Here is an 11,290-nt window from a genome sequence, read left to right as displayed (position 1 = left end):
GTAGTTGTAAGTAATAAATACCCTTACCTGTGCATATTGAGTATAATTCAGTGGCGGATGCAGGATTTCAGAAAGGGGGGTACAGAGCGAGCCGAAATGTTAGCCACGCCCCCTTTGGGGGTCGCAGTCTTGTGTACATCCATTATAAGCCTTTACAAGTACTTTGCAACTGTATACTTTTCAAATGCCTACATATTGTGAAAGAAGTTAGCGGTAGTTTTCAGGGGGAACTATTCGGCGTGCTTGTCGTGGTTAATTATCAATGTGCATGTGCTGATACCTGCAGCGTTCACATAGCTCCAACACAGCGTGCACAATGATTTTTTAAACTATATCAGTAGCCATGCCGACTATGGTCGGCTAAAGCTGGGAAAGGTTTAAATCCTGCGCACGATTATTTTAACACAACAAATGAAACGACCTTGACTACCTTTACCTGCCAGTACAAGCAGCAACCAGATCACAAACTGACTAAATATTGCTCAACTACAAATATCCCCCCCTCCCCGCTAAGCCTAACTTTATACAAGTATAGTGCATGATTGCTTTTGGATCAAATGTTCCATTATCGAAGAAAGCATAATTATACCGGTACCCTCATATTATAACCTTGGTCCCAGGCTGATTTTTCTTTTTGATTTTTCTTTGAATTGAAAAATTTGCCTCGGTATTAATTATAACTGGGGAAGCACAATTAACATAATAGGGATTGATCGAGGTAGATACAGTGCAACAACCAAATAAAGTAGAGTATGAAGGTATTGAACATTAAACTATTGGTGCATGCATATATAATTTTACGTAATACGGTATGTATATATAATATGGGGGGGGGGGGCAGAGCCTCCTGGTTTTCAGACTGTAACAGATTATACAAGCAGATTATGTAATAGTTATTACATGGCTATGAGTGTCACAATCTGTTTATTATATGCCTCGGTGCGCATGCGCAAGCGAGGTATACGGTAGTGTGTTTGTCTGTGTGTCTGTCTGTATTGCCTACCACTTTTTCTAGATCCGCCACTGGTTACACGTATATACTGTGCAGAGTTGCAATTATTATCAAAGTGTCATTATAATTTTATTGCTTACCGTATATACAGCAAGTATATATTTCTAGGGTATAAATGTTTACAGAAGACCATATAATTATAAGAAATTTTGCAGATTCAATATAGTCTTTTGACGCGCAAGCATGCATACGATATTAGTATCTGCAAAAACCGCTAACGTTTATCGCCGAAATATACTCGCTATATAATACGGTATGCGGTGCTCAAATTCTTGAACATTTTTATTTTGAGCTCTCAGCATATCATGCATCTTACAGATACATATCAAATCGATTGCATTAATTGTGAGCTTTCAGAAAGTATCATTGTGAGAATGCCGAGTAAAACAGAACGGGCAACACAGTATAGGGTCTGTCAGTACTTCTGAGAGTTTGGATGTCTGAAACCAGCCTGGAAGGGGCAGTTGTTCATAATGCTATTGCTGGTCAAACGTCGCAGATGTCTGATGCCCCCCTATCTGTTCTTATCGTCATTCATATAAAACTTGACCCAATAAGTTATTTTATGCATAATAATCTACCAAACAATGCAAATGCATATGCCACTGCTTCACCAGTCGAGAGGGACCGCACAGATTTTGCATGAGTGTATTCTGCATGAGTGTATTATACATGTTTTTCATTTGAGCATGAGTTACAGTGTAAATGATATAATTCTCATAGCGGGCTAACTACGATTAAACACGTAGAAAGATAAAACTGAAAGATACGAAATCATGAATTTGATGATATGCCAGCATATGCATTTTTACCAGTCACAGTAGTGGAGTTGATTGCAGAGCAGTCCTTGTTTCTGAACATCACACACACTGTGTAAGCATCTCCAGGAGATTGGTCTGAGAAATCGATTGAATGGGTGCAATATCAGTCGAAATTTCCTGTAGAGATAATAGCTAATAGTAAATATGAGGACATGCAATATATACATATTAATTTTGTTGCCTTTTTGAGCAATGCCAATATATGGCTGCATGTATTCTGGCATACAGAAAATTGACCTCTGGAGAGAGAAACTCACCTCGCACCCAAACTGTCAACTATAATTATACTGCTTTTATATAGGGACACACTCTTGACGTAAATATTATTGTGATCCTTGTGGGAAGTTTGCTATGCAGCATATGCTGGTTTCCATGCAGTTATCAGTGGCGTAGAGCCAGGATTTTGGGAAGGGCAGGGCTCAAATCAGTGCAGAATAGATCAGTACAGTGCAGAATAGATTGACAGATCACAGTGATACAAGCTAAGTTGGAGTTGATGGAGCACAAAAGGGGGGGGGCTCTAGCCCCGTGAGCCCCCCTTTGCCTACGCCACTGGTTATTACGTAATTCCAGCCACCAAAATCTAAAGGCCCTTGACCACAATCTTATCTTCTACCGGGCCAATAAACACCAAAATCTAAAGGCCCTTGACCACAATCTTATCTTATACCGGGCCAATAAACAGTTCGTGGCACTCATAGCCATGTAATAACTAATACACACATGCATGGACCATTATTTGCAGCTTCAGTAGCACTTCAGTATGGATGGTGAAGGAGGCAGATAATGCTGGAGTCCCCAAATCTAAAAATTATGACACACAAATTGAACAATAATGCTGTCGCATTACAGGCACCTCTATTGATCACTGTGATATTTGAGGTATCTGGCGATAAGAGTCCATTGAGTGTGAGTGGTGTCACAGTCACTGTCTGAGTCTCACAGTAAGAGAGGCTCTCTCCAGCTAATGATAGAGATGTGTTTGTGGTATTGTACACTGTTCCATTCAGGTTGATAGTGTATCCAGTAACACATCTTTGGTATGGTGCGTCCAGTGGGTCCCACTCCAGAACAGAACATAAATTGTTAGTTCTCAGATTTGCCACCCAGGCAGTTACAGGCAATGCATTTATATCTGTAGCAGTACAAAAAGGTAGGCTGCAGCTAGCAATGACTTACCTATCACATTCAGTGTGATGTTGCCAACTTGTGGAGACGATGTAAGAGCACCAGAAAAGCACTCAATCAGAGTACCGTCCAGTGCCTCAGTGGCAGGTATTTGAATAGTTGAGTATAATGTAAAAACTGTATTACCTATCCTCGTAATAGTGAACGAACCACACATGTCTTCAGTCGAATCAGTGAAGTGGCTTACAAATTCATCACAAGGCTGAGAGCCACTGACGATCCAGTGAGTTTGTTGACCACCAACATTGTCATGAGTGCAAATTAGAGAAACCAACTCTCCAGGGCAAACTGTTTGCACACTTCATCAACAGAATGTTCATTTACGGCATCTGGACAATTATTATAGACAATTAAAAACAGACAATGAAAGCCAAAGGGATTTACTCTGCTTCTGGATAAGTAATATTTTTCTCAGTAGATCTACCAGCAGCCTTTATGAATTGGGCATCATATAGCAGGTGTACTATACTATAAACACTTACCCAGTTGATTTGCTAGCAGTACCCATGCATGAAGTCAGGACCAATTGTATAATCTACGATGCAGGGTGAAGCAATCAATATTCATGAGAGTATTTATATTTATACATGCAGAAGTATATATCTTTTACCTTGCTGCAACTTGGCATACTCATTTCCTATGAACTGTTTTAATACTTTATCAAACAATCACATGTGCAAAGCTTGAACTAAATACAACCACACCCATAATACATTGTGTGTCCATATACTTTTATAATTGGGAATAATAAAGTGTCTATTATGAATACATTAAGTTTTGCATAACGACGTTATCATGGCAAAAAATGGTAAAGGTGAATATTTAAGTTAATAAAGTCAGCAAGACAACACTGAGAATCATATGTATTGTGTGTGCTGTGTTTATGTCTACGTCTATAATTATCACATTTTTGGATTTTGTTTGAGAATAATGTGTGCAACAAAAAACATAATACATCAGGGCCTAATAAGAGCTTTGTAAACTGTATTCCTCTAGCTCTTTTGACTACTTTCATTTGCAATTGACAGGTATTCAATTTCTCCTACAGAAACACCACAATGTCCAATGCAAAGCAGTTATGTTTCTCCTCATGCAGTGTGACTGTGTTGCACCTGCTTCAAACCGCAGGTGAATCCGCACGGGGTCATATTTGTGTCATGATGTTATAGCAGCCACCATGTAACCCTTGGGCACACCAACAGTTGCTGTAATAAAGAGGTGACCTGCTAATACACACACTATACTTGTTTGGAGACTTTAGTGCTCATTAACCTGGCTGCATATTGAGGATGGCCTGTTTATGTAATAGGCAGCCATGCAGGCTTCACTGTTTTATGAAAAACAGATAATTATTTCGAGGGTATAAACTTTTGCGGAAAGACCTTTAATTTGCAGATCCTTGGGCTATAGCCTTTTGACGTGCATGCATGCATGCGATATTAGTATGTTCGCGGTGTATGTGCTTAATCAACGAAAACCCCGAATGTTTAACCTTACTCACTAAATACGGAATACAAAAATTCTTTATTTTAAGCTCAGCATATCATCTCTTACAAATAATTATAATGAGAATCAAATCGATTGCATTATTATTAGTTTTCAGAAAATATCATTGAGAATGACTAAAACAGAACGGGTGTTACTATAGGTGTGTATACATGTATAGACTTGTCGATCTAGCTCAACTCAAAACAAGCATATAGGAAACGGCATGTCTAACATATTGGTGTGCCAAGTAGGGCCTGGCGGGTCCGTTAGTACTTCTGAGAGTTTGGTTTGGATGTCCTGAAAGGGGTATTCGTTCATAACGATATTGCTGGTCAAATACGTCGCAGACGTCTAATGCTCCTATCTGGTCTTATCGTCATTCAATGTATCAGTAAAATTGTTGTCTGCTTGTTGATTTGGGGTAAAATTGTTGTCTGCTTGTTGATTTGGGGTGCCATGATCAGCTTTATAGAACCATATCACATGCAACTCACCCAACTATATACCTACCGTATATAGCGGGTAATTTTCGTGGGGTAAAATATTTGTTATTTTCGTGGGCAGGCTGACCTCCACGAAATGTTAACGTAGGCGTCGCTTATCGGAACGTAGGAATGCCGTGCAGCCACGAGACTAAACGAAATTTTTACTCACGAAAACCACTGTTTCTCGAGTTGAACGAATTTTTTACCCCACGAAACTTACCCGCTATACGGTAGTCAATTATGACATTAATTAATGATCTTTACCAAACAGCTTCATAATTCATTCATTCTCTGCTTTTTATGCAGGTACACAATACACGAATTTAGGCTTTCAGACATGTAGTACTGGGCTAGTACTGTTAATTATAATGGTCCGTTTAATTATGCTTCATTCAGTTTCAGCTCAATTTGTTCTTGGATAGGAGTAACTTCTTCGTAAACAGGACCACTTGGCACAGTGGGTTGAATGCTTTCTTCCTGTCGCTGTCTTACTGTGTAGCAACCCCTATTCCTGTAATACATAATGCATATAATTATAATTACATAATATTATTACATAATGCATAATTAGAGACATCCCCAGCAAGAGTCCAATCGCTATGGAGATAGTGAATGTAGCTGCCACACTGACTGCCATTGCTTCACCAGTAGAGAAGGATCGCACAGATTCTGCATGAGTGTATATACATTAATTGTACATGTTTTTCATTTGAGAATTAATGCATAATGAATACAGTGGAACCTCTGTTAACAACTACCTCCGAATAAAGGCCAGCTGCTATATAACGGCCAGGCACCCAGGTCCCAAATGAACAGTTCGTGCATGTACAAAACAACCTCGAGTCTCAACAAAGGCCACCTCTGTATAAAGGCCAAAACATTGTTCCCCAAAGGTGTCCGTTATACAGGGGTTCCACTGTAGTTGTGTTTATCATGCAACGTTGCACTATAACCTCGAGACCAGGCCGATTAAAATACGGCCTGGTCCATGGGTAATCGGCCTGGATTCGAGGCTAGCGTTGCACCTGCTTCACAATCCGCAGGTGAGCCTGTATGGGGTCGTAATTATTTGTGTCAATATGAATTTAGCGGCGACCATGCAACCCTATAGTACTGTAGGGCACATGCACTATAACAGTGGCTGCAATGAAGAGGTGACCTGTAACACATACTATAATTATGGAGACTTTACTGCTTGTTAACCTGGCTGCATTATATAGAGCATGGCCTGTTTATATGGCGACCACGATATAGGCAGCCATGCAGGCTTTTATTTTTTTATTTGTTAGTGTTGTAGCTATTGAAATCTCTCAACAGATTGTTAAATTACGCTCACACTTTTTCCTACAACAACTGCTTGGTATTAAACTAATACATTAATAAAACGATTTCTACTATCACATTATATTTAAATGCCTATATATTCTTAGCACGCAGGCCTGTCACAATTTGGTAAAAAACACTGTGTGGTCCTCACACAAAATGTGCGACTATATAATAGTGTTTAGGAAGGTTCTACTAGCCCTGAGAACTTCTAAATCATGTGGAAACTTCCTAAACAGTGTCTGAGCATTTTAGATCATAGCAACCATGAGTATTTAGCCAATCAGATTTGAATGTTCTTATCTAATCTTTGCTACATGATTTTCTAAGTGAAGTACATGATTTTCTAAGTAAGTACATGATTTTCTAAGTTGGATAGAACACTTCCTTTAGCCAATCAAATTGCAGTATTTATGGCAAACATGATCTAAAATTATAATAGATGACCGTTTTTTTGTGATATATTGAACGGAATTTGCATGCACCACTTGTATACAGTGCACATTTTCATCCTTGGGCTATTAATTAATGCATTGGCCCTTGAAAACAACAAACCTAATGTTCACCTCAGAGAGGTACCGTATATTATAAGCTGGTAATTTCCGGGAAACAAAGTATTCTTGGTTTTCGTAGTTGGAACTCTGACCATGCACGAATATTTTACCCACGAATGAAGCGACCTTGCCTACCTTTACCTACAGTGCAAGCAGCAAGCACGAAAAAATTCTCCACAAAGTGACGCTTAACCATGAATGTTTTGCCTTTGCCCCCCGAAAATTATACCTGCTTAATAATTATAAATATACGGTATACTTGGTCGTACCTATAATGCAGTGGGCGTATCAATGGAGAGGTTGGTAGCTTGGTTGTTGTCTAATAGTAGTGTTGCTGCATTTAAGTTGTGAAACCTGGAGTAAAATTAACCCTATATAGTAATTTCTATTGCATTAAGAGTGACTGTCCTGATTATATAAAAGGTGTCCTTATTCACATGCAGAGAGTCCTTAGCTATATTATAGCTCATAATAATTACTAAACAGAGCATTTTATTGTGGTTTTATTGTTACAGTATTTATTACTGGCAACAGTAAACAGCAATTAATTAGTTGAAGGGTCTCTTATAAATTTCTTTTTGATGTTGGTCCCACTCCATAATGTACAGAGAGCAGTTATATGAGCATTATACAGGTGTATTGAAATTTTCACATCCTCTACAGATATACATGCATGTACAGCCGACCCTACGAGCGATAGTGTTACTGTAATAACTTTTGTGTGAACCGCTTGCAGGGCCAGCGAAACTGCTCCTGTTGGTCAGGCCAAATAATAACTATACATGTACATGTATATACGTATACAATCATACATGTATACATAGTATGCATACATGCCGGTTCTGTGCCCGTCCAATTTCCAGTGTCACAAATCCTTGTGGTATATATTTCCATCCAGTCTGTATCTACTGGGATATATATGCATGTGTATGTTGAAACAGAAACAGTTCTGTTCGGTCTTAGTAGCATTAAATGCATCTTCCTCCATATTATATTCCAAGACACCATTTTCAATTTCGCTTTGAGGCAGGTCATGCAGAGCAAAATACCCTACAATTGACAAGATAGTTTTCACTTTCAATTGGCAGTTCTGTTAATTATATACCCTACAATGTTGCCTAGAAAAATGACAATGCATGGTTTAGCATACGTAGCCTCATTCCCAGGCCGATTTGTCTCTAAAATAACGATCTCGGGCTAAAGGCCCTTGACCATACTAACGGGCCAATAAACAGTTTGTGGCACTCATAGCCATGCATGCAATAACTAATACATATACATACCTGCATGGACCATTATTTGCAGCTTCAGTACAGTGCCTGTAACCAAGGGAGTAGAATACAAACATTTGTACTCATGTGTATCTTGAGTTTGGAACATTTCTAAGAAATGATGCTGATACCATTGTGTAGGTGAATGAATAAGCTACAAACATATTCAAAAATATTTCTCTAAAACATTGTTATAGTGGAAAATCATTTAGGTGAAAACGGGGATGATTGTAAAAAAATGTATGTAACATCAATTATCTCTGGAAGTAAAATGTTTCTAGAAAAATTGCTTCTACCAAAAGATAGACAATTTATTAACAATTACATGTGTACAAAAAATAGACCTTAGCCGAAAAATTTACTTGAAATCTCTCCCTAAGCGAAAAGGCACCCAAAACACACATAATGGAGTACGAAACAGCGTGTGTACTTATGTAACCGATTTTAATTCATGCATATGTTAGCTCAAACTATCCACTGATGTTAATGCCAGAGTTCCAGACCTTAGCCGACAACGGTTGGTGTTTTTCCTCCCTAAGCTTTTGCTCACTATAATAATTTGTTGCTATTGTAAAAGCAACCACATATCCACCACCTTAGGTTGCCATGGAAACATTTTTGGATATGTTGAAGCTCAAGCATTCACCTACACTTTGGTATCATCAAAATTTCTTAGAAATGTTTTAAGGTCAAGATATTCACATTTATGTACCAAAATGTGGTATTCTACTCCCTAGGTTACTTGCACTATATATATTATTATAGATGGTGATGGTGAAGGAGGCGGATAATGCTGGAGTCTCTATATCTGAATAATGTGACACTCAAATTGACTGAATAATGCTGTCGCATTACATGCACCTCTATATATTGATCACCGTGACATTTGAGGTGTCAGGAAATAAGAGTGCATTTTGTGTGAATGGTGTCACAGTCACTGTCTTATACTCATGTAGCCTCGATTCAAGGCCGATTAAAATACGTATTTTAATCGGCCTTGAATCGAGGCTAATACTCATGTAGCCTCGACCCCAGGCCGATCCGTCTCCAATTGAACGCTAGGTCGCGTATTTTTCAACTTCGTTCTATTAAAAAAAAATTGGCCTGGGACGAGGCTAATTCTCATGGTAAGGGAGACTCTCTCCAGCTAATGATAGAGATGTGTTTGTTGTATTGTATAATTGGTTGACGGAGTAGTCAGCGACACATCTCTCTGGTAATTGCCACTGGGTCCAACTCCAGAACAGGACATAAACTGTTGGTTCTCAGATTTGCCATCCAGTCAGTTACAGTAGACACATTTAGATCTGTATACAGTTGAAAAAAATAATTATGATGTAGCTAGCATGAAATCTTGTTGTTTCACTGACTTATCACATTGAGTTGCCAACTTGTGGAGACTATGTAAGACCACCAGAAAAGCATTCAATCAGAGTACTGTCCAGTGCCTCAGTGGCAAGTATGAGAAACTGTATTACCTATCCTCGTAACAGTGAACGAACCATGCACACATGTTTTTTGGAGCCAAGACATGCAGGTGTACAAATTCGATTGAAAGTGCATGCAGTCCATGCCCTCTACATACATTACTCATGCTACAGGCTCCAACTTGCTTCTATACAAGCAGCTGAATTGATTGGCCCTGTTAACCCTTTCCTTACCATTTGTGAAAGTCTGCCAACAGGAGCGTCTTTAGGTCGATCAATTAGTGTGGATCCGGCCTCACCACGCCTCCATGTCATTCTATTAGTCTAGATCCGGCTAGCAATTCTAGCTCAGTTCTAGCTCGTTTTGTTTAGCGTGTCAGAGACTGGGAGAAGACGATTGGCACTCCCTGGCTCCTTTGGATGTACAGCTGTCCAGATCCCTAGAACATACCCTCCATTCTGACGAGTTATCAGTGCATAGGGTGCTTACTAGATTCTTGCCAGCCAGTACAGTTCAAGCTACACACAGCACCGCTCAACTATTCTCTACCCCATTATCTAGCTAAATCTGGTCCAACTAGACAGCAGACACAGCTAGTTAATTCAGTAAAGCCAGGGGTAGCCCTACTTCTACGGTTGCTACACTACTGCTACTCTTCCTACTACTACTGCTGCTACTCTTCCTAGCTAGTCAAAGGTTTCTTTTTTTTTTTTTTTTTTTTTTTAACTACATATGCACAAAGAGACATCAAAGCTTACATCAAAGGACATAGATTTTTAGCCTACTTGACTGATAAGGCCGTTACCTAGACTACAGTTTGTTTGTCAGGGAGGAGCTCACATACAACTTCATCTAATTCATCATAACGATTCGTTACCGTTGTTGTAATTTCTACAACAGATTGCCAAGGAAAGAGTTAAAAGAATGTTCGGTGAAGTGACAAGCTTGTTTCACTATATTCAGTCTAGAACTTCTGAAACATGTTTAGTCTGTGATGCCCTTGCCTGAACTTAAAACGCTTATTCAGTCAATTGATTAAGACGAGATTAAGAGGAGCCGATTAAACGATGACAACTTAGCTAGGCTAATAACTATATATAAAAAATAATTGAAGGACCTGACTTAATTTTAATGAGATCGTAGACATAATTATTACCGCAGAATCAATTATAGCTATACATGTATAGCCTCGATCCCAGACCGAGTTTTCGTTTTTATAACTACATTCACCTAACCGTTATAAAAGCAAAAACTCGGCCTGGAATAGAGGCTATAATATATAATTATATATGTAGATCTATAATTATTCTTTCACTGAAAAACACCACAATTTGGTGTGACAATGGCCTTTCTCTATAATTTTTGATGTGTCTCACTTCTGCGTTATAGTCATATGACTGATCAACCTATCATATGAGATAGCTAATCAAAACCCTTGATTCCAGGCCGCTTATAATTGTGAGGATGGCCTGTAATTGAGCTATTACATCAATCACATCAAAGCTGGTCCACAACAATTCATAAATCATAAAAAAATTTATTATCGATCAAATCAATTTCTGGTAATAAATCAACTGATTATCAGATTGTTGAAGATTGTTCACGTGTAATCCATTCACATGCAATCGTCAAGAATTGATGGATGCACACGCCTTTTATCGCAAATGAGCGTTCTATAATGGACAGGGTATATACAACTTGACAGACGTCCATTCAAATA

The sequence above is a fragment of the Halichondria panicea genome, chromosome 1 (assembly GCF_963675165.1).
Source record: "Halichondria panicea chromosome 1, odHalPani1.1, whole genome shotgun sequence".
Lineage (NCBI taxonomy): Eukaryota > Metazoa > Porifera > Demospongiae > Suberitida > Halichondriidae > Halichondria > Halichondria panicea.
Note: the sequence above shows the minus strand (reverse complement) of the source record.